The sequence below is a fragment of the Lepus europaeus genome, chromosome 17, assembly GCF_033115175.1.
Source record: "Lepus europaeus isolate LE1 chromosome 17, mLepTim1.pri, whole genome shotgun sequence".
Lineage (NCBI taxonomy): Eukaryota > Metazoa > Chordata > Mammalia > Lagomorpha > Leporidae > Lepus > Lepus europaeus.
In genome coordinates this window covers 81,849,510-81,872,872 of record NC_084843.1, presented here as the reverse complement: position 1 = coordinate 81,872,872, position 23,363 = coordinate 81,849,510, and the positions used below count along the sequence as shown (strand labels likewise).

Sequence of the window (23,363 nt, the reverse complement as noted above, 5' to 3'; positions counted from 1 at the left end):
CAGAAGCACACACATTTTAACTGCACTACTTGTCACTCTCATAGACTGTCATATGCTTGGAGACTTCTCTGAATGACCTGCTGACTTGTGCTGCAAGTATTTTAGTGTTAAAAGTCTGTCTTTTTTCTTAACCAACTAACTCGGGTATTCATTGAGTATTAATGCTGGGCCTAAAAACTGATAACTCGGGAGCACAATTTGGATTTTTAATAGAATTGGATGCACTGTGCAGTTCAGCTGGTAGAGAACAGCCTGTAAAATGCTAAGGAAAAACAGAACAGCATTTAAATTTCTGTTCATCCTAAGACGGCACTGTCTCTACACTCACTCCGATGGACAAGTTAACACTCTATTATTACCAGTGATCTTGCCAAGTCTGCACTTCCACGTCCTCAGTATGTGGATTTTGGTGCATCCTGGTGTTAAAAAAATCCATCTATAAAATAAATTTTAAAATTAAATTTTTTTAGCTTCCAACGTTTTCACAAAACTTCTGTAAAGACATCCGCGGGACAGCTTGGGAACTGCGCCTGCGGACTTGCTGCTCGGCGGCTCTCCCAGGACCACCGTCCAGCTCACTAGCTGTGACCTGGTATTACCTGCAGCGGTTTGTTCTTACGCCGGGGCTGCACTGCAAACACACACACACACACACACAAAGAGATACACGCGCAAAGATGGTAAACTGTGAGTAAGGGCGGATTGTAGGGGAGGCCTTTCCGCGTGTTGCCGGAATCCCGCACGTGTTAGACTTGAAATTTTCCGTAACAGAGCTGACATTATCTTAACGAAAAGACGTTATGCGTGACCACACGCTGTAAGTAGCCGCGTCACGAGCCGCCATTGCCGGCCACCCAGGGGCGCGGACTCCAGCTCGCCTCCCCCACGGCGGCCTGGGACGCTTTAGCTTTAAGGCTGGTAGGCGGGCGCGGGCACAAACGCTGGCGAGGCAAGTGCTGATTGGAGGGGCTTGTGGTCAATCAAGTCCAGAGCGCAGTTACCCCGCCCAGGAGCTCTGCCGAGGAAGCAGGAATTTAAAGGGGCCCTCCGGTGTCTGTCACGCCCTCTGCCTTTAAGGCCGGCCATCTGAGAGGGGTGAGGCCCTGTGTAACAGTCGTTCTCTCCTTTCAGTCGTGTCTGTGTTATTCGTTGACAACTTTCGTGTGTGGCACGGATGGTTCAGGATTACGGCCGCCTGGTTTGCTTGTTGAGGTTTGCCTGGGGGCGACCTCTGGCTCGCTCTGGCCCGCGGAGAAACGCCTGACGCGCCCCCTGTCGGCCCGGCGGACGCAGCGCAGCCCCGCCGCCCGCCGGGGCGAGGCTCCCGCCGCGGAGCCTGATGGGAAACGGCGCCTTGGGGGCTCGCGACGCGCGCTGCGCGGGAACCGGGGAGGCGGTGCTCCTGCGCACGCGCGGCCTGGTTTTGGCGCGCCAGGCGTGGGGCGCGGTCGGCTCGGACGGAGAGCTGGGCCTGGGGGGCTGCGGGGCGGGGGTCCTGCAGCCCAGCTTTCGGGCAGTCAGGCCGAGGGCGTGAGGCGCCGTCCCGCTCCGAGGGCGTGCGCGCCCTGGTGGCGGCCGCGGGGAAGGCGCGCCTGCGCCCCAAAGCCGGTGTGTGCGCGCCCTGGTTGTGTCGTCACGCCCGCGGCCGTGGCGGCCGGTGGAGACGATAACGCAGGCCCCCGTTTTTACCTCGGGGCTCTCGGGGTTCCAAACTTTGGGGTCCCCTCAGATGGCCAGTGCCCGTTCGCCCTGGGTTCAGGACGTCAGCTCTCTAGGCACCGGGAGTGACCAAGGGGAGCCGGGCTGAGGAGGGGACCAGGAGGCCCACCTGGAGGAGGAAGACCGCCAGGGCTTAGCGCACAGGCCGGTAGCAGCCCCTTGGATGCGCGTGGCTGCCGGAGCCAGGGGGCCAGCGCTGGGCTGCAGCAGCGGGGTGACCGCCTCTTGGCCTCGGCCCCTGGGGCTCCTTGCTGTTCGCAGATCTCCTGGAAGCCGTCCCGTGGGTGGCTCTGAGAGACGGCCTGCTTCCTCCAGGCTGATTGTGTGGCTTCGGAAAGCCGGGTGCAGCAGAGAGCTTCCTGGATCCCCTGTTTCTGCCCGACCTGACGGGTGACCGTCCAGGGCACCCCAGTCACTAGGGCCCCGCCAGGAGCCGGCAAAGACAGCAGCTGCCAGGGGGCTTTATTTATTTATTTAGAGAGGTAGAATTACAGGCAGTGAGAGGGGTCCTCCACCAGGCCATAGCAGAGAGCTGGATCAGAAGACTGGAACCGGCGCCCACATGGGATGCAGGCACTGCAGGTGGAGGATTAACCCACTGTGCCACGGCGCCGGCCCCGCTTCCCAGCTCTCTAGATGGTGCTTCAAGAGCAGAGGAAAATGACTAGCTCGCAGGTGACTTGTGTTTGTTTTTTTAATTTGAGAAAGAGTCAAGACAAACCATCTGCTGGTTCGCTCCCCATTTAGTTGCCCGTAATGGCTAGCAGGGCACCAGGTTGAAGTAGAGAGTTGGGAACTTAGTACAGATCTCTCACAAGTACTTGAGCCATCCTTGCTGCCTCCTGACGTCTGCATTAGCAGGAAGCTGGAGTCCGGCGCCAGGGCTGGAGCTGGGTATTGAACCCAGGTACCGCAATGTGGGACACGGACAACTTAACCCTAGGTAAATGCTTGTCCCAAACTATCCATTCTTCTTCTTCTTCTTTTTTTTTTTTTTTTGACAGGCAGACAGAGTGGACAGTGAGAGAGACAAGTCTTCCTTTGCCGTTGGTTCACCCTCCAATGGCTGCTGCAGCTGGCGCATCTCGCTGATCCGAAGCCAGGAGCCAGGTGCTTCTGGTCTCACATGCGGGTGCAGGACCCAAGCACTTGGGCCAACCTCCACTGCCTTCCCGGGCCACAGCAGAGAGCTGGCCTGGAAGAGGGGCAACCGGGACAGGATCGGTGCCCCGACCGGGACTAGAACCCGGTGTGCCGGCGCCGCAAGGTGGAGGATTAGCCTGTTAAACCACGGCGCAGGCCCGTTTTTGATTTTTAAAAGAAACATTTAAGTATTTGAAAGGCAGAGTTAGAGAGAGAGAGGTCTCCCATCCGCTGGTTCACTCCCCAGATGGCTGCAATGGCCAGAGCTGCGCCAATATGAAGCCAGGAGCTTCTTCCGGGTCACCGACGTGGGTGCAGGGGCCCAAGCACTTGAGCCATCTTCCGCTGCTTCCCCGGCACATTAGCAGGGAGCTGGATCGGAAGTGGAGCAGTAATTACTTTTTATTTATTTGAGAAACAGAGAGAGATTTGTCCATGGATACACTCCGAGATGCCCACAACAGCTAAGCCTGGGCTCAGCGAGGCCAAAGCCAGGGGCCCAGCACTCAGTGTGGGTCTCCCATGTAGGTGTCCGGGACCCAAGCACTTTAGCTGTTACCTGCTACCGCCAGGCCTCTCCGTTAGTTCCTGTAGAGTGTTCTCACCAGCCAGGCTGTCGCCCGAGTGCACACATCCTCGCTGCTGCTCTGTATCAGCTCCCGCGCACCAGTGCAGTGATCCGGGCTTGTGTCTTTCAGGTGGTTAATACACAAATCCCAAGTGCATGGCCTGATAAATTCTTCCTGGATAGCTACCACCGAGGTCAAGATAAGGGACATTTTCCACGTATCTCCAAGACTGCACTTGCTCACTCATACCTGAGGGTAAGCATTATTTTGATCTCTGTCATCATATATTAGCTTTGTTGTGTTTTAAACTTCATATAAACAGAATCATGCCACACACACACACACACACACATTCCTTTGTGTCTGGCTTCTTTTTTTCAACATTACATCCATCATATCATCTGTGTTCACATGTAGCAATAGTGTGCTTCTTTCCAGCTCTGTGAATATTGTGCATTCTGCTATCAATGTATGTAGAGCTGTTTCTCCTTTTTAAAATTTTTTATTTATTTTTTGACAGGTACATTTACAGACAGTGAGAGAGAAAGACAGAGAGGTTTTCCTTCCGTTGGTTCACTCCCCCAAATGGCTGCTATGGCCGGTGTGCTGCGGCTGGCGCACCGCTCTGATCCAAAGCCAGGAGCCAGGCGCTTCCTTCTGGTCTCCATGTGGGTGCAGGGGCCAAAGCACCTGGGCCATCCTCCACTGCACTCCCAGGCCACAGCAGAGAGCTGGACTGGAAGAGGAGCAGCTGGGACTAGAACCGGCGCCCATATGGGATGCCATTGCTGCAGGCAGAGGATTAACCAAGTGAGCCATGGTGCCAGCCCCTGCTTCTCCTTTTAAAAAAATTTTTGGCCGGCGCCGCGGCTCACTAGGCTAATCCTCCGCCTTGTGGCGCCGGCACACCGGGTTCTAGTCCCAGTCGGGGCACCGATCCTGTCCCGGTTGCCCCTCTTCCAGGCCAGCTCTCTGCTGTGGCCAGGGAGTGCAGTGGAGGATGGCCCAAGTCCTTGGGCCCTGCACCCCATGGGAGACCAGGAGAAGCACCTGGCTCCTGCCATCGGATCAGCGCGGTGCGCCGGCCGCAGCGCGCTACCGCGGCAGCCATTGGAGGGTGAACCAACGGCAAAAGGAAGACCTTTCTCTCTGTCTCTCTCTCTCACTGTCCACTCTGCCTGTCAAAAATAAAAAAAAAATAAAAAAAAAATTTTATTTATTTTTATGTGAAAGGTGGAGTTAGAGAGGGAGACAAAGAGAAGTCTTCACATCCACTGGTTCATCTCCCCAAATGGTTGTGACTGCCAGAGCTGGGCCAGTGTGAAGCCAGGAGCCAAGAGCTTCTTCCAGGTCTCCTATGTGGGTGCAGGGGCCCCAGGACTTGGGCCATCTTCTGCTTTCCCAGCCATAGCAGAGAGCTGGATCAGAAGTGGAGCAGCTGGTCTCAAACCAGTGCCCATATGGGATGCTGGCACTGCAGGCAGCGGCTTTCACAGTGCCGGCCCATGAGCTCTTTCTGTTTTTTTTTTTGTGCATGCTTTTTGGTGTACGTGGCCCTCGATTCTAAGAGATACAACCCCAGGAATGCAACTGATGGGTCATAGCACATAGGTTTATTTTTAATTTTTAAACTTATTTCCAGGGCCGGTGCTATGGCACACTATATGAGAGTACCCGTTCGAGTCCTGGATGCTTCACTTCTATCCAGCTCTCTGGTAATGTGCCTGGGAAAGCAGCGTAAGATGGCCCAAGTACCTGGGCCCATGCCACCTGGGTGGGAGACCCGGATGGAGTTTTGAGCTCCTAGCTTCGGCCTGGCCCAGCCTCATCTGTTGAGGCCACTGGGGGAATGAATCATTGGATAGAAGATCATCTCTCTCTCTCTCCCCAACCCTCTCTCTGTCACTCTGCCTTTCAAGTAAATAAAAATAAAAATCTTTAGAGAAAATTGTTTTCATTTTATTTGAAAGGCAGAGAGACAGAACTTCCATTCACTCGTTTACTCCCCAAATGCCCACAACAGCCAGGGCTAGGCTAGGCTGAAACCGAAACCCAGAGCTCCACCTGGGTGTCTCCTGTGGGCGTCAGGGACCCAAGTACTGGCACTGTCATTTGCTGCTTCCTGGTGTGCACATTAGCAAGAAACTGGATTGGAACTGGAGTGGCCGGGACTTGGGCCAGGCCATTTGAATATGGGGCATGTGTGTTACATACCTACCCCGCAATTACTTTGATAGATTCTTCAAAGTAGAATCCTCCTGTGGAGGAGGGCCTGTCACATCACAGCCCAGTTGACACTTGGTATTGCTAGTGGTGTTTTATGTTTCTGCTTTTTATTTATTTATTTTTAAAGATTTATTTATTTAAGGGCCAGTGCTAGTGGCATAGAGGGTAAAGCTGCCGTCTGTAGTGCCAGCATCCCATATGGGCACCGGGTTAAGTCCTGGCTGCTCCACTTCTGATCCAGCTTTCTACTTATGGACTGGAAAAACAGTGGAAGATGGCCCAAGGCTTTGGGCTCCTGCACCTACTTGGGAGACTCAGAAGAAGCTCCTAGCTCCTGGCTTTGGATCGGCGCAGCTCTGGCCATTACGTCCAACTGGGGAGTGAACCAGCAGATGGAAGACTTCTCTCTCTCTCTCTCTCTCTCTGCCTCTGCCTTTCTGTAACTCTGCCTTTCAAATAAATAAATAAATCTTAAAAAAAAAAAAAAAGATTTATTTGAAAGGCAAAGTGACAGAGGAAGAGAGACAGAGACAGAAAGAGGTGTTTTTTTTTTTTTTTTTTTTTTTTTGACAGGCAGAATGGACAGTGAGAGAGAGACAGAGAGAAAGGTCTTCCTTTTTGCCGTTGATTCACCCTCCAATGGCTGCTGCGGCCGGTGCATCTCGCTGATCCGAAGCCAGGAGCCAGGTGCTTCTCCTGGTCTCCCATGCAGGTGCAGGGCCCAAGCACTTGGGCCATCCTCCACTGCCTTCCCGGGCCACAGCAGAGAGCTGGCCTGGAAGAGGGGCAACCGGGACAGAATCGGTGCCCCGACCAGGACTAGAACCCGGTGTGCCGGTGCCGCAAGGCAGAGGATTAGCCTGCTAAGCCACGGCGCCGGCCGGCGTGTTTTGGTTTTTTTAAATAAACTTTTAATTCCATTTTCTGTGCTTTTTTTTTTTTTTTTTTTTTAAATGTGTGTGTGTTTGGAAGGCAGAGCGGCAGAGAGAGGAGAGACAGAAAGGGTGAGATCCTCCAGCCAATGGTTCACTCTCCAAATGGTCACAAAAGCCAGGGTTGGGCCAGGCTGAAGCCAGGAGCTCGGTTCTCCCACATGGGTCTCCCTCGCGGGTGGCAGGGGCCCAAGGACTTGGGCCATCATCTGTTGCCTTCCCAGGTGCATTAGTAGGAATCTGGATCAGAAGCAGAGCAGCCAGGAATCAAACCAGCACTACGCTGGTGTTGTAAGCTGCAGCTTAACCCACTGTGCCACAACACCAACTCTTGTTTTTGTTTTTTAGGTATTAGGTGGGTGAATATAGTGGTGTCTCATTATGGTTTTATTTATTTTTTTAATTTTCAAAATTTATTTGAAAGAGTAATGCAGAGAGGGAGAGAAAGATCGTCCATCTGCTGGTTTACTCCCCAGTTAACTGCAATTGCTGGGGCTGGGCTAGGCCAAAACCAGGAGCCAGGAACTCCATCCAGTTCTCCCACGTGAGTGGCAGGGGCCCAAGCACTTGGGCCATCTTCTTCTTCTTTTTTTTTTTTAAAGATTTGTTTATTTATTTGAAAGTCAGAGTTACACAGAGAGAGAAGGAGGGGAGGGAGGGGGGAGGTAGAGGTCTTCCATCTGCTGGTTCACTCCCCAGATGACTGCAACGGACGGAGCTGTGCCAATCTGAAGCCAGGAGCCAGGCAGGAGCTTCTTCCAGGTCTCCCTTGTGGGTGCAGGGGCCTAAGGACTTGGGCCATCTGCTGCTGCTTTCCCAGGCCATATCAGAGAGCTGGATCAGAAGTGGAGCGGGCCGGCGCCGTGGCTCACTTGGCTAATCCTCTGCCTGTGGTGCCAGCACCCTGGGGTTCTAGTCCTGGTTGGGACGCTGGGTACTAGTCCTGGTTGCCCCTCTTCCAGTCCAGCTCTCTGCTGCGGCCCGGGAAGGCAGCGGAGGATGGCCCAAGTGCTTGGGTCCCTGCACCCGCATGGGAGACTGGGAGGAAGTACCCAACTCCGGCTCCCAGCTTCGGATCGGAGCAGCGCTGGCCATTAGGGGAGTGAACCAACGGAAGGAAGGCCTTTCTCTCTGTCTCTCTCTCACTGTCTATAACTCTACCTGTCAAAAAAAAAAAAGGTGGAGCAGCTGGGACTTGAACCGGCGCCCATATGGGATACCAGCACTGCAGGCGGTGGCTTTACCTGCTACGTCACAGCGCCGGCCCCCCTTGTGGATTTTTAATTTGCATTTTTCTAATGGCTGATCATGTTGAGCATCTTAGATTTTCCTTTTTTTTTTTTTTTTTTTTTTGACAGGCAGAGTGGATAGTGAGAGAGAGAGACAGAGAGAAAGGTCTTCCTTTTTGCCGTTGGTTCACCCTCCAATGGCCGCTGCAGCTGGCGCATCTCGCTGATCCGAAGCCAGGAGCCAGGCGCCTCTCCCGGTCTCCCATGCAGGTGCAGGGCCCAAGCACTTGGGCCATCCTCCACTGCACTCCTGGGCCATAGCAGAGAGCTGGCCTGGAAGAGGGGCAACCGGGACAGAATCGGTGCCCCGACCAGGACTAGAACCCGGTGTGCCGGCGCCGCAAGGCGGAGGATTAGCCTATTTAGCCGCGGCGCCGGCCTAGGTTTTTTTTTTTTTTCTTTTAAGATTTATTTTCTTGAAAGAGTTAGAGAGAGAGGGATACACACACACACACACACATACACATAGATCCTCTGTTTCTGGTTCACTCCCCAAATGGCCACAATGACCAGAGTTGGGCTGATCCGAAGCCAGGAGCCAGGATCTTCCTCCAGGTCTCCCACGTGGGTGCAGGGGCCCAAGCACTTGGGCCATCTTCCACTGCTTTCCCAGGCCATAGCAGAGAGCTGGATTGGAAGCGGAGCAGCAAAAACTCCAGCTGGCACCCAACACCGCATGGGATGCTGGTGTTGCAGGCAGTGACTTTACCCACTATGCCACAGTGCTAGTTCCTCCCTTATCATCTTTTAAAAAATTTTTTTGCCAGGCAGAGTTAGACAGTGAGAGAGAGAGAGACACAAAGAGAGGGTTAGACAGTGAGAGAGAGACAGAGAGAAAGGTCTTCCTTCTGTTGGTTCACTCTCCTAATGGCCGCCACGGCCGGCGCTGCGCTGATCTGAAGCCAGGAATCAGGTGCTTCTTCCTGGTCTCCCATGCGGGTGCAGGGCCCAAGCACTTGGGCCATCCTCCACTGCCCTCCCGGGCCACAGCAGAGAGCTGGCCTGGAAGAGGGGCAACCGGGACAGAATCTGGCGCCCCGACTGGGACTAGAACCTGGGGTGCCGGCTCCTCAGGCGGAGGATTAGCCAAATGAGTCACGGCGCCGGCCCCCTTATCAGTTTTTAAAAAGATTTATTTTATTCACTTGAAAGGCAAAGTTAGAGAGAGAGAGAGAGAAAGAGAGGTTCCATCTGCTAGTTCCCTTCTCATGTTCAGTCCCCTGGCACTGGCCAGGGCTGGGCCAGGCCAAAGCCAAGAGTCTGGAACTCCATCAGGGTCTCCCATGTGGGTGGCAGGGGCCTAAGCAGTTGGGCCACCATCACTGCTTTCTCAGACAGCTGGACTGGAAGTGGAGCAGCTGGGATGTGACCCAGCACTCATGTGGGATGCTGGCATTGCAGGTGGTGGCTGAACTTGCTGTCCCACAACGCTGGCCCCTCTGTATTGTTTCTTTACGTTCAGAGCCTGCCAGCTCCTCCTTCTGCATTTGAATGAAGTATAGTTTATTAATATTTTCTTTAACGGTTAGTATATTTTGTGCCCTGTTTAGAAACATATTTGCCTATACCAAGGATGTAAAGGAATTGTCTTACGTTTTCTTCTTTGTTTGAAAGGCAGAGTTACAGAGAGTGTAGAAGAGACAGAGATTTTCCATCTGCTGGTTCATTCCCCAAAAGACTGCAACAGCCAGGGCAGCCTAGGCCTAAGCCAGGAGCCAGGACCTCCATCCGGGTCTCACATGTGGGTCTCAGGAACCTATGTGCTTGGGCCATTATCTGCTGTCTTCGCAGGCACATTAGCAGGAAGCTGGATCATAACCAGAGTAGGACTTGAACAGGGCACTCTGATACCAGGCAGTCTGATACAGATGCAGGTATATTAGGCGTGGCTTAACCCACAATGCCTACCCCTCATTTTCTTTTTTAGATTTTTATTTATTTGAAAGACAGTTCCAGAGAGAGGCAGAGACAGAGAGAGAGAGGTCTTCCATCTGCTGGTTCACTCTACAGATGGCTGCAATGGCCGGAGCTGTGCCGATCTGAAGCCAGGAGCCAGGAGCTTCTTCCAGGTATCCCACATGGGTGCAGGGGCCCAAGGACTTGGGCCATCTTCTACTGCTTTCCCAGGCCATAGCGAGAGCTGGATCGTAAGTGGAGCAGCCAGACTAGAACTGGAGCCCATATGGAATGCCAGGACTCAGGCCAGGGCTTTAACCTGCTATGCCACATCACCGGCCCCACCCCTCATTTTCTTAGAAAATCTTGAATTGTTTTAGTCCATTTAAAATTATTTACCCACACATTTTTAAAAAAATGTATTTAGTTATTTGAAAAGCAGTGGAAGATCTTCCATCCAGTGGTTCACTCCCTCAATGGCTGCAACAGCTGGGGTTGGGCCAGGCTAGGCTGAAACCAGGAGCCAGGAACTTCCTCCTGGACTCCTACATGGTGGCCAGGGCCCAGGTACTGTTGCCATCTTCCTATGCCTTGAGAGGCATATTAGCAAGAAGTTGGATCAAAAGCAGAGTAGCTGACACTTGAACCAGGCCTCTCCTAGGGGATGGTGGCATTGCAAGAAGTGATCACACCAGCTGTGCCACACCAGCTCTTGCAGTTCCATTTATTGAAAAGACCTTCCATTCCCAACAGAATTGCAGTGCTGTTTTGATTGAGAAGCAGGTAGCCATTTATATGAATCTCTCTCTCTTTTTTTTTTTTTTGACAGGCAGAGTGGACAGTGAGAGAGAGAGACAGAGAGAAAGTGATATCGGACAAGACCCCCTAAAATTCACACTAAAACGTGGCCCCTTAAAATTCCATAGAAATGCTAGCCAGGGTGCCATATGTGCTACCAGAATTTGGGGTGCCTTACAATTTCACCACAGGCTTATTACTAAATCCCTGATATTAATAAGCCCAAGAGGGTTCTTGCCTAATATTTAGAGAAGAATTCTAAATACCGGCACAGATAAACGAGGCAGCATGGTACATTTTAAGCTTTTATTTAGTAGGAAAGATGCATAGGAGAGTAAGAGCTTTATTTAAGAAAAAGAGGTAATTAGGGGTTCATACCGAGCACCAGGAACCAGCCACGTGGAAGTGCATCTAGGCCAGGAAGCCCAGAGCACATGGCCCGAAGGCCATGCGCCCTGGAGGTGTGGGGCTACAGCAAGCCCCTTCCTAGCAAGACACCAGGGAAAAAGAGCAGGCTGGGCACACTGTGCCCCAGGCTTTTAACCCACTCCAAAGGGGAGTGGTCAATTAACCTGATTGGCTGGTGGGCACCCCATACGGCCAGGTAGGGGAATGAGGCCACACAAGGGCGTGGCCAAGGCATCAGGTAGGAGCATGAGGTCACACAGGGGCATGGTCTTCCAGTTCACAAATCCGATCAACTCCAACCTGTATGCCTGCCTACTTCAAAAGGTCTTCCTTTGCCGTTGGTTCACCCTCCAATGGCCGCTGCTGTTGGCGCGCTGCGGCTGGCGCACCGCGCTGATCCGATGGCAGGAGCCAGGTGCTTCTCCTGGTCTCCCATGGGGTGCAGGGCCCAAGCACTTGGGCCATCCTCCACTGCACTCCCTGGCCACAGCAGAGAGCTGGCCTGGAAGAGGGGCAGCCGGGACAGAACCGGCGCCCCGACCGGGACTAGAACCCGGTGTGCCGGCGCCGCAAGGCGGAGGATTAGCCTAGTGAGCTGCGGCGCTGGCTATCTTTTTGGATCCTCAGTTTTATTGCAGTTTTCCCTTTGGCTTCCTGTTAATGCCACGGAGTCTTGGTTCCCCTAGCTTTAGAAAGTGTTTCTGTGTGGGAATGTAAATTCCCCACCTTTGTTCTTCAAGACTGGGTGGCCGCTCTCAGTCCTTTGTATTGTGGTGTAAATTTTGGCATCATCTTCCTTCCCCCAACCTCCAACCTGCTAGAATTTGATATTGAATTAAATCTCTGGATTGATTTGGTAGAAAAGTCATATTAACTAGTCCCAGTTGGGGTACCGGTCTGTCCCAGTTGCTCCTCTTCCAGTCCAGCTCTCTGCTGTGGCCTGGGAAGGCAGTGGAAGATGGCCCAAGTGCTTGGGCCCTGCACTGGCTTGGGAGATCCGAAGGAAGCACCTGGCTCCTGGCTTCAGATCAGCGCAGTGCACCAGCCGTAGCAACCATTTGGGGGGTGAACCAGTGGAAGGCAGACCTTTCTCTCTGTCTCTCTCTCTCACTGTCTAACTCTGCCTGTCAAAAAAAAAAAAAAAGTCATATTAATACTACCTCTCTGTGGCCTGGCGCTGTGGTGTAGCAGGTAAAGCTGCCACCTGCAGTGCCAGCATCCAATATGGACACCAATTCGAGTTCTGGCTGCTCTACTTCTGATCCAGCTCTCTGCTGTGGCCTGGAGGGCAGTGGAGGATGACCCAAGTCCTTGGGCCCCTGAACCCACTTACTTGGGAGACCTGGAAGAAGCTCCTCACTCCTGGCTTCTGATTGGTGCAGCTCTGGCTGTTGCAGCCATCTGGGGAGTGAACCAGTGGATGGAAGACCTCTCTCTGCCTGTCTGTAATTCTTGCCTTTCAAACGAATAAACAAATCTTAAAAAAAAAAAAAAAAAAAAATCTACCTCTCTGAACTTATAAACGTGGTATTTTTGTTAATTATGTCTAGTTTTTTTCAGCCATGTTTCATGATTTTCTGCCTGGGTTTTTTATACTTACTTTGATAGTTTTTTTCCCTAGATATTTGGAAATTTTTCATCCTATTTGGTTGTTGCTGGTATATAGACATAGAGTTGGATTTTGTATATTGAACTTGTATCCAGTGACCTTGCTGTTTATTAATTTTAATACTGTATATGTGAATTACTTTAGATTTTTTTTTACCTATACAACAGTGTTATATGGAATTTGTTTCCTATTTAAATTTTAAGATTTTGGCCGGCGCCGCGGCTCACTAGGCTAATCCTTTGCCTTGCGGCGCCGGCACACCGGGTTCTAGTCCCGGTCGGGGCACCGATCCTGTCCTGGTTGCCCCTCTTCCAGGCCAGCTCTCTGCTGTGGCCAGGGAGTGCAGTGGAGGATGGCCCAAGTGCTTGGGCCCTGCACCTGCATGGGAGACCAGGAGAAGCACCTGGCTTCTGCCATCGGAACAGCGTGGTGCGCCGGCCGCAGCGCGCCTACCGCGGCGGCCATTGGAGGGTGAACCAACGGCAAAAGGAAGATCTTTCTCTCTGTCTCTCTCTCACTGTCCACTCTGCCTGTAAAAAAACAAACAAACAAACAAACAAAAAAAATTTTTTTTAAGATTTTATTTATTTGAAAGACAGAGTTACAGATAGAGGTAGAGACAGAGAGAGGTCTTCCATCCACTGGTTCACTCCCTAGATGGCTGCAACGGCTGGAGCTGTGCCGATCCGAAGCTGGGAGCCAGGAGCTTCTTCCAGGTCTCCCCCGTGAGTGCAGGGGGCCAAGGACTTAGGCCATCTTCTGCTATCCCAGGCCAGAGCAGAGAGCTGGATCAGAAGAGGAATAGCCAGGACTCGAACTGGCGCCCGTATGGGATGCTGGCGTTCCAGGCCAGGGCTTTAACCCACTGCACCATAGTGCCGGCTCCTCCTATTTAAATCTTTTAAGAAAAAATTTAGTTTTTTGAAAGACAGAGAAACAGAGTTTGTTCATCTGCTAGTTTATTCCCAGATGCCTGCAACAGTCAGGAGTTGGCTAAGCTGAAGCCAGGAGTCCGAATGCAACTCAACCTGGGGGTCCACATGCACGGCAGGAACTCTGGCACCTGAGCGGCCAGCCAGAGTGCACATTGGCAGAGGAAGGCAGAGGGGCCAGGACTGGAACCTGGCACTCCAATGGGAAATACGGACACCCCAAGCAACATATTATTATGTTTTTTAAAAACTTTTATTTACTTATTTGAAAGGCAGGTAACAAAGACAGAGAAGGAGAGATAGTGCTCCCCAAATGGCTGTAGCAAGTCAGGAGCCAGGAACTCCATCTAGATCTCCCACATGGGTGGCAGGGCCCCAAACACCTGGGCCATCTTCTGCCACCTTCCCAGGCAAATTAGCAGGGAGTTACATTGGAAGTGGAGCAGCCAGGACTTGAACTGACACCTATTTGGGATGTTGGCATTAGCAGGTGGTGGCTTAATCTGCTGTGCCACTACTTTTTTTTTTTTTTTTTTTTTTTAAAGATTGATTGATGGGGCTGGCGCTGTGGCACAGTGGGTTAAAACCCTGGCCTGAAGCTCCAGCATCCCATATGGGCACCGGTTCTACTCGCGGCTGCTCCACTTACAATCCAGCTCTCTACTAAGGCCTGGGAAAGCAGTGGAAGACGGCTCAAGTCCTTGGGCCCCTGCACCCATGTTGGAGAGCCAGATGAAGCTCCTGGCTACTGGCTTCGGATTGGTCCAGCTCTGGACATCCTGGCCATTTGAGGAGTGAGCCAGTGGATACGAGATTCAGTCTCTCTCTCTCTTTCTCTCTCTTTCTCTCTGTAATTCTGTCTCTCAGATAAATTAAAAAAAATTTTTTTTTAAAAAGTCATCAGTGAATTTATATAGAGTCTGAATTTCTTTACAAAAATATTTCAAACTATAGACTTTCCTCATCTTAGGGAAATTACACTTTAGAAAATGACGTGAGCTGTTTCTTCATGATTTGCTGTTTGTCACTCCCAGGTAGGTGGCAAGTGGTGTTTATTCCGGGGGCAAAGCTACAATGCACACCGAGTGGCCTCACTTTGCTCCAGGGGGCAGAGAGAGCCAGAGATCCGCATCTCGGCGGGAACTGGAAGCCTTCACTCCGAGGCCCCTCAGCCTTTTAGTCCGCAGAGGCCGGCAGTGACCTCTAGTGGCGAAGCTGCCGATTGCCTTTTCCTTCGGAGTCACGACACACACCTGACTGAACTTTGGCCTTCTGTCTCATAGCTTGCTACGGGCTTCTCCTTTCCTTCCTACCTCTGACTGCTTGGGTACCCCGGGGTGCAACCCTTGGTCCTCGTTCTCTCTCTGTCTGAAGCCCCTCCCCCTGGCAGGGTGGTCTCCTCACTACTCTGGGGCCTGCCCATCCCTGGTAGTCTCCATCACAGGTCTCTCTCTGCACTTGGGGTGCACGTGTCTGCGTGTCCACTCTGCATCTCGCTTGGGTGTTTAACAGGCCCAAGTTCATCACGGCTAAGGTCTCCTGGCCTGTCTGTGCTGGCATGGTCTGATGGCACACCCCTTGGAGTCACCTTTGATCTGTTTTCTCTGATGCACCGAATCGTACTTGTCGGCAGGAAGCCTGGGCCCTGCGTCATCTCATGGCATGTGTTGCTTGCATTGCAGCAAGCCACAGAGCAGGTCTCGCTGCTGCGCCCCGGCTCAGGCTTAGCATGCACAGTGCCCTTGGCGGACGTGAGTCAGGTCACTCTGGTCACGACTCTGTTTAGCAGTATACTTTCCTCTGAGTTCAAGCCAGGGTTCTTTTTTTTTTTTTTTTTTTTTTTTTTTTTAAATATTTTTCATTTATTTGGGAGAGTTACAGAGAGAGAAAAGGAGAGATAGAGAGGGAGATCTTCCATCCATTGGTTCACTCCCCAAATGTCCACAATGGCTGGGGCTGGGCCAGGCTGAAACCAGAAGCCAGGAGCTTCATCCGTGTCTCCCACTTGGGTGAAAGGGCTCAAGCATTTGGGCCATCTTCTCTTTTCCCAGGTGCATTTGCAGGGAGCTGGGTTGGAAGTGGAACAGTTGGAACTTGAACCAGCCCATAGGGGATGCCAGTGCCGCAGATGGTGGCTTAACCCACAGCACCACAGCGCTGGCCCTGACCCAAGACTTTTGACTTCATCTGCCTCCCCGGCTCTTGCACTTCTTGCTGTTCTAGAAACATACCAGGTACAAGGTCACCTTTGTTCTTGTGACAAATGTGCCTGGTCCTGGGGTGCATGTTTCCCCCAGAGCTCACCTGCCCTTCTCAGGACCATGTGTGGTGTCTACCCCCTCCCGCCTTTCTCTTGCTCCCCTGTGTATTTTTATTTATTTATTTCTTAAATAATTATTTTATTTATTTGAAAGAGTTACATAGAGAGAGGAGGAGAAGCAGAGAGAGAGAGAGAGAGAGAGGTCTTCCATTCCACTGGTTCACTCCCCAAATGACTGCATTAGCTAGAGCTGAGCTGATCTGAAGCCAGGAGCCAGGAGCTTCTTCCAGGTCTCCTACACAGGTGGCAGGGGCCCAAGGACTTGGTCCATCCTCTACTACTTTCCCAGGCCACAGCAGAGAGCTGGATTGGAAGAGGAGCAGCTGGGACTCAAACCATATGGGATGCCAGCACTGCAGGCTGGGGCTTTAACCCGCTGTGCCACAGCACCACCCCCCAACCGTGTGTATTTTTAATATAATGCTTCTCTTCCAACAACATACTCTGCAGTTATGTTAACTGTTTATTGTCCATTTGCCCTCTTGAGTGAATTAATCCTCTTGCAGACTGGGGCTGGGTGAGGACAGTGTTTTGTCACTGTTCTCTCCCACATGTCTAGGACTTGGCATTCGGAAGTCAGTAATGAATTAATTTTTATTGCTGTTTAGTTTTAGGTATCTGCTTTTTAAGTCCCATGTATCTCAATTTTTAAATCCAGCCAGAAGACTTTCCACCTTTTTGTTAACAGACTTAGTACGTTATTGCTTGTGTCCTTGTTTTGTGTTTTATGCTCAATTCAAGTACATTTTTATATAGTGTGTCTTTTTAACAAATAGATAACCTCACTCATAATAATGTAGATTTCACTTAGTAAGTTGGTCACCTTGTGCCTTACTACCTGAAACTGTGGAGTGGGTATGTGTCCTAAGTTAAGCTGCCGGTTAGGCTGCCTGCATTCCATGTCTAGCATGCCTGGGTTTTATTCCTGGCTCCGGCTTGCGATTCCACGCTTGCTGCCAATGCAGACCCTTTGAGGTAGCAGTGAGATGACTCAGGTAGGTAGATTGCTGCTACCTGCATGGGAGACCTGGGTTGAGTTCCTGGCTCCTGGCTTTGACCTTAGTCCCAGCTGTTGCAGGCATTTGTGGAGGGAACCATTGGATAGAATCTGTTTCTGTCTGTGCCTCTTGAATACTTTTAAGATTAATTTATTAATTTGAAAGGCAGAGTTACAGAGTGAGAGAGAGAGAGGCAAGGAGAGAGTGAGAGAGAATCTTCCAGCCACTGGTTTATTCCCCAAATGGCTTCAGGCTGGGGCTGGGCCAGGCCAAAGCCAAGAGCCTGGAATTCCATCTGGGTCTCCTGAGTGGATGGCAGAGTTCTGAGTACTCAGACCATCTTCTGCTGCTTCTCAAGCACATTAGCAGGGAGCTGGATTGGAAGTGGAGCAGCTGGGACTTGAACATGCTCTCTGGAAACACTGGCATCTCAGGCAGTGGCAATATTCTGTGTCACATTGCCAGTCCTGTTGAATACATTTAAAAAAAAAAATTGATGTTTAGGCCGGCGCCGTGGCTCAACAGGCTAATCCTCTGCCTTGCGGCGCCGGCACACCAGGTTCTAGTCCCGGTCGGGGCACCGGATTCTGTCCTGGTTGCTCCTCTTCCAGGCCAGCTCTCTGCTGTGGCCCAGGAGTGCAGTGGAGGATGGCCCAAGTGCTTGGGCCCTGCACCTGCATGGGAGACCAGGATAAGCACCTGGCTCCTGGCTTTGGATCAGCGCGATGCGCCAGCCGTACAGCCGTAGCGGCCATTGGAGGGTGAACCAACGGCAAAAGGAAGACCTTTCTCTTTGACTCTCTCTCTCTCACTATCCACCCTGCCTTTCCAAAAAAAAAAAAAAAAGATGTTTAAAAAAATTGAAGTTCTGACTTTATCAGTATATTAAAACACTGTAAGTATAGATGTTTGAATGTTTCTGGACCTTTCCTTTCTACTGGTATATTTCCTTTTTTTTAAAAAAAAAAAAACAACTTTTCTTTTGGGGCTGGTACTGTGGTGTAGCGGGTTAAGCCACTGTCTGCAGTGCTGGCAGCCCGTATGGGCACTGGTGCTCCATTTCCCTGCTAACGCACCTGGGAAAGCAGTAGAAGGTGGCCCAAGTGCTTGGGTCCCTGCACCTACGTGGGAGATCCAGAAGAAGCTTCTGGCTCCTGGCTTCAGCTGACCTAGCCCTGACCGTTGCGGCCATCTGAGGAGTGAACCAGTGGATGGAAGCACGTTCTCTCTCTCTCTCTCTCTGTAACTTTGCCTTTCAAATAAGTAAAAATAAATCTTACAAGAAAAAAAAAAACTTTTTTTTTTTAATTTGAAAAGCAGTAACGGGAGAGAGAGAGAGAGAGAGAGAGAAATCTTATATCTGCTGGTTCATTCCCCAAATGCCTGCGACAGCTGGTGTGGGGCCCGGCGCTGAAGCCAGGAGCCCAGAACTTGATCCAAGTCTTCCACAGGAGTGGTAGGGACCTGCTGGCTGCAGGGTGGGTGTTAGCAGGAAGGTGGAATTGCACGTTTGGCTGGGACTTGAATCCTGCAAGCATCTACGTAGTATCCTTATGCCATCCCAACCCAAATGCTCAGCCCTGCCCGAGAACTTATTATAATTTATACTGTTAGTTCTTTTTCATAATTTTTGCCTTGTCGTGTTCAGGTTTCTTGTTACTTGACTTTGCTCTGTTAGTTTTGTATTCCTCTGGACAGTCTCCCACCTCTGGTTCTTTTTTTTTTTTTTTTTTTTTTTTGACAGGCAGAGTGGACAGTGAGAGAGAGAGACAGAGAGAAAGGTCTTCCTTTACTGTTGGTTCACCCCCCAATGGCCGCTGTGGCTGGCGCACTGCACAGATCTGAAGCCAGGAGCCAGGTGCTTCTCCTGGTCTCCCATGGGGTGCAGGGCCCAAGCACTTGGGCCATCCTCCACTGCCTTCCCGGGCCACAGCAGAGAGCTGGCCTGGAAGAGGGGCAACCGGGACAGAATCCGGCTCCCCGACTGGGACTAGAACCCGGGGTGCCGGCGCCGCAGGCAGAGGATTAGCCTAGTGAGCCGCGGTGCTGGCCCCCACCTCTGGTTCTTGCACTGAGCTTGCCTCTTCTCCACGTGAGTGGGTGCTCTTCTGCCCCTAGCATAGTGATGGCCGCTCTTGCTCCCGCAGCCTCTCCTAGGTGGCCGTGGAGGCGTCGCTCCCCTCACCTGAGCCTGCACCCCTTCGTCTGGCTCATTTGCTGGTACTGTGCACTGCTGGCTGTGCCCCTGCCGGAGGCTGGTGGTTGCCAAGCCCTCTCTGACGACTCTTGTGAAAACTCTGCCCTGTCCAGACCGCACGTCTACAACAAGAGCTGCTGCTTTTCCCCTCCTCCCCTGGGACTTGTCAGGCCGCTGCCTCTGCCTCCCCAGCACTGCCCCTGCAGATCTGTTTCAGGAAAGCGTTTTATGAGAACTGGCCACCCAAGGCGGAAGGAGCAGGAAGTGAGGGAGACGAGGAAAGAGGTTTATGCGAGGTGTAGGTTACGGGACCATGATCTCAGATGGCTGTGGGACAGTGGATCTCTGTGCCCTGCCCGCCTGCGTGGTGAGGTAGACACGGGGAGCCCTAGGCTTTCTCGAGAAACATCAGCATTGCAGGAGTGGGCCTTTGGCCTAGTGGCGACGTCACCAGTGGAGATGCTCGTGTCCCAGATCCTGGCTCTGATCCTGATTCTAGCTTCCTGCCAGTTCACATCTCAGGAGGCAGCCGTGATGGCTTACCATGTGGGGTGACCCAGATTGAGACTCCTAGCTCCGGCCTGTCCCCGTGCTGGCTGTTGCGGCCATCTGGGGAGTGAACCAGTGGATGCAAGACCTCTCTCTCTGCCTCTACCTCCCTTTGTAACTCTGACATTCAAAAATAAATAAATAAATAAATTAGTTAATACTAATGAGAAGAAATGTTCAAATATTTAGTGGCAAAGACAACAGCAGGAGAGGCGAGCGTTGTGGCTTGGCAGGTCAGTCCTCTGGTGGCATCCCATGTCAGAGTGCCAGTTTGAGGCCCAGCTGCTCCGCTGCTGTTCCAGCTTCTTGCTAATGCACCTGGGAAGGCTGAGGAGGATGGCCCAAGTGCGTGGGTGCATGTCACCCACGTGGGAGACCAGGGTGGAGCTCTAGGCTCTCGACTTCTGCCTGGCCCAGCCCTGGCTGTTGCGTCATTTGAGGAGTGAACCAGCAGATGGAAGATCTCTCTTTCTGTCTCTCCCCAACCCCTTGCTCTGCCTTTCAAATAAATAAATAAATAGATAGATAGATAAATCAATAAATATTAAGAAAAGACAACAGGAATTTGTTACTTAGTTTTTGTAGGTCAGAATTGTTGTTTTTCTAGAAATCATTAATTTATTTGAAAAGCAGAGACTCCCATCTGCTGGTTAATTCCTCCAGTGCCCACAATGGCTGGAGCTGGGCCAGGCCAAAGTCAGCACTCAAAAATGCAATCCAGGTCTCCCACAGGGGTGGCAGGGACCTAAGTACTTTACTGCAGGGTGGGACTTCCGTATTCTAACTGCCTGCATGGTCACTGGTGGCTCAGGGTTGTTCTGGCTGGGGTGTCATGGGCTGCGGCCTGTAGGCCTGACTGGGGTGGGAGGATTGGCTTCTGGGATGGGTCGCTCCCATGGCTGGCAAGTTAGTCCTGCTATTTGGCAGGAGGCCTTACTTTCTGGCCATGGGGACTTCTCCACAGGGCACCCGATTGTCTGTTACATTGCAGGTAGCTTTCCCCAGACAGAGTGATCCAGGGAGGAGCAAGATGGGGCAGACACCATCCCATGTCAGAGTACTGGGGTTTGAGTCCCAGCTTCTTGCTGATGCATGCCCTTGGAGGTGGTGGGTGATGACCCAAGTATTTGGCTCTCTGGCAACCCACATGGGAGACCTGGATTGAGTTCCAGGATCCTGGCTTTGGCCTAGCTCAGCCCTGCTGCTGGCTCAGCCCTGGCTGATGTGCATCTGGGGAGTGAACTTGCATTTCTAACAGGTTGGGTGATATTGATGGTGTCGGTCCAAGGACCCCATTTGGAGAACACTGCCCCGGGAGAGCCAACGAAAAACTTGGAATATGAGAAGGAAATACAGCATATTTACACGCAGGTATCTGTATAAAAATAATGATATTTCATGTACATATAGACATATAAATAGCTATGTTAGGTGAATGCTGAAATTTAAAGGGTAAGTGATCTAATATTTTGGAACCCTAGGCTGTAGGTATATATTCCCCAATTTTTTCAGTATTGCTCTGTGTCTTGAGGCTTTATCTTTTCTTTTTTTCTTAAGATTTTATTTATTTATTTGAGAGGTAGAGTTAGAGAGAGGGCAAGACAGAGAGAAAGGTCTTCTATATGCTGGTTCACTCCCCAAATGGCCTTGATGACTGGAGCTGGGCAGATCTGAAGCCAGGAGGTAGGAGTTACTTTTGGGTCTGCCACATGGGTGCTGGAGCCCAAGCACTTGGGCCATCTTCCACTGCTTTCTCAGGCCATAACAGAGAGCTGGATCAGAAGAGGGGCAGCTGGGACATGAACCAGTGCCCATGCAGGCTCTGCAGGTGGAAGCTTAGCCTGCTGTACCACAGCACTGGCCCTGACTCTTTATCTTAGTACATCTCATGGCCCAAGTCCTTGGGCCCTTGTACCTGCATGGGAGACCCAGAGGAAGCTCCTGGCTCCTGGCTTCGGATTGGCACAGCTCCAGCCATTGCAGCCAATTGGGGAGTAAACCAGTGGGTGGAAGACCTTTCTCTCTCTGCCTCTCTCTCTCTGCCTCTCCTTCTCTCTCTGTGTAACTCTGACTTTCAAATAAATAAATAAATCTTTTAAAAAAATGCATCTCAAAGCCTATGCTCCTATGATAGAGTTCCGTTAACTTACCAGGTAATTTTTTATGCCTCTACATTTATATAGTTTGTTATATAGTTGCTCATATTTAGAAAGCATAGAGAGTTATGTATCAAGACTCAAAGCTTTCCTTCTCGATGAAGCTCCACCTGATAACACCAAGTACAACTTTCTCTTTGCAGCTCCCTGTCTACCTTCCAGAGGCTTCTCGCATTGCTTCTATGATTCTTGGTGTAGATATTAATGTTTAGGTGTGTCCCTGGTCTGGTCATCCTTGAAAGCAGGATTACTCTTTTTTAAAAGATCGATTTATTTGAAAGGCAGAGGGACAGAGAGTGGATTAGGGGTTGGTGGGGAGACAGAAATCTTCCATCTACTGGTTCAATGCCCAAGTGGCTGCAATAGCCAGGCTGAGGCCAGGAGCCAGGAGCTCTGCCCATGTCTCCCACTTGGGTGGCAGGGACCCAACTACTTGGGCCATTTTCCTCTGTCTTCCCAGGTGCATTAGCAGGAAGCTGGATTGGAAGCAGAGCAGCTGGAGCTTGAACCGGCACTCCGATCATGGGATGCTGGTATCACAAGTGGTGGCTTAACCTGTTGCACCCCAACACTGGCCATGAGATTTGTCTTTTACTCACCTGTAGAAACTGGACTAGTTCCTGGCGCAGTGGCAGGACCTCATACAGTCTGTGTGAATGGAGAGATTAATATCCTGGCAGAGACCTTGCACCCGGTTTCTCATTTTCCCACAACAAGGAACACTAATTCTCTCTTCAGCCACAACACTTGAACACAACAACACATCACGCACTCTCCACTCTGGTTGCTGTTGCTATGTTGTGGGAGTCACTGGCTGTGGGCTTCACCCAGGGGGAGGAGCAGGGCTGTGTGGGGGAGTGATGCTAGAGAGCTACAGCCACCTTGTCTCAGTGGGTAAGCACGGTGGTACCTGCCCCTGCACAAAGCCATCGTTCCTTTGTAGCTGCTGCTCCAGGGCACTGCTTTGCAGAGAGGGTCAGAGCCGACTGACCCCTTGTGGATGTGAGCTCTTTAAAGAGCACCTGTGTTCCTTTCTCCCCAGGGAAGTGTTCCAGTGATTATTTCTGTGTGGCTGCGTTTCTGTCCTCAAGAGGACCTGCGCCTCAGGCTGTGGGCCCCACGTCTGCTCATTTCTGTTCACAGGGCGTTGCGTTACCAAAACCAGAGGTGGTTCCCAAGTTGGAGCCAGGAGAGGAGCCGTGGATATTAGAGGACGAGTCCCCAGGCCAGAGCCACCCAGGTGAATCCGTCAGTGTAGGGAAGCTGTGGCTAGGGGGACACTGGGTCTCAGGCAGGGAGTTCCCGTAATTCCAGCTTTGAGGTTTTCCAGGAATCTTTCTTTAGAGTTACCAGAACTTCGGAAGTGGCAGAGTAATCGGCCTGCAGGCCCTGGATGCCTGTCCCCACCTGACAGTAAATTCAGTCCTTGCTTGTCTCATTTAGACAGACTACTTTTTAAAAAAGATCTGTTTATTTACTTGAAAGGCAGAGTTAGAGAGAGGAGAGGCAGAGAAATCTTGCAACCACTGGTTCATTCTCCAGTGGCTGCAGCAGCTGGGGCTGGGCCAGGTAGAAGCAAGAAGCCAGGAGCTTCATCTGGGTCTTCCACGTGGGTGCAGGGG

At 51.5% G+C, this 23,363-nt stretch overlaps 1 long non-coding RNA gene across 1 annotated transcript; it reads left to right on the top strand.

Moving 5' to 3' along the window:
* Positions 1-976: 976 nt before the first annotated feature.
* LOC133776055 (uncharacterized) lies at positions 977-23,014 on the top strand. Its single transcript, XR_009868336.1, has 3 exons — positions 977-1,095; positions 3,561-3,686; positions 22,885-23,014. It is a non-coding gene; the product is annotated as an uncharacterized LOC133776055 (long non-coding RNA).
* Positions 23,015-23,363: the final 349 nt, after the last annotated feature.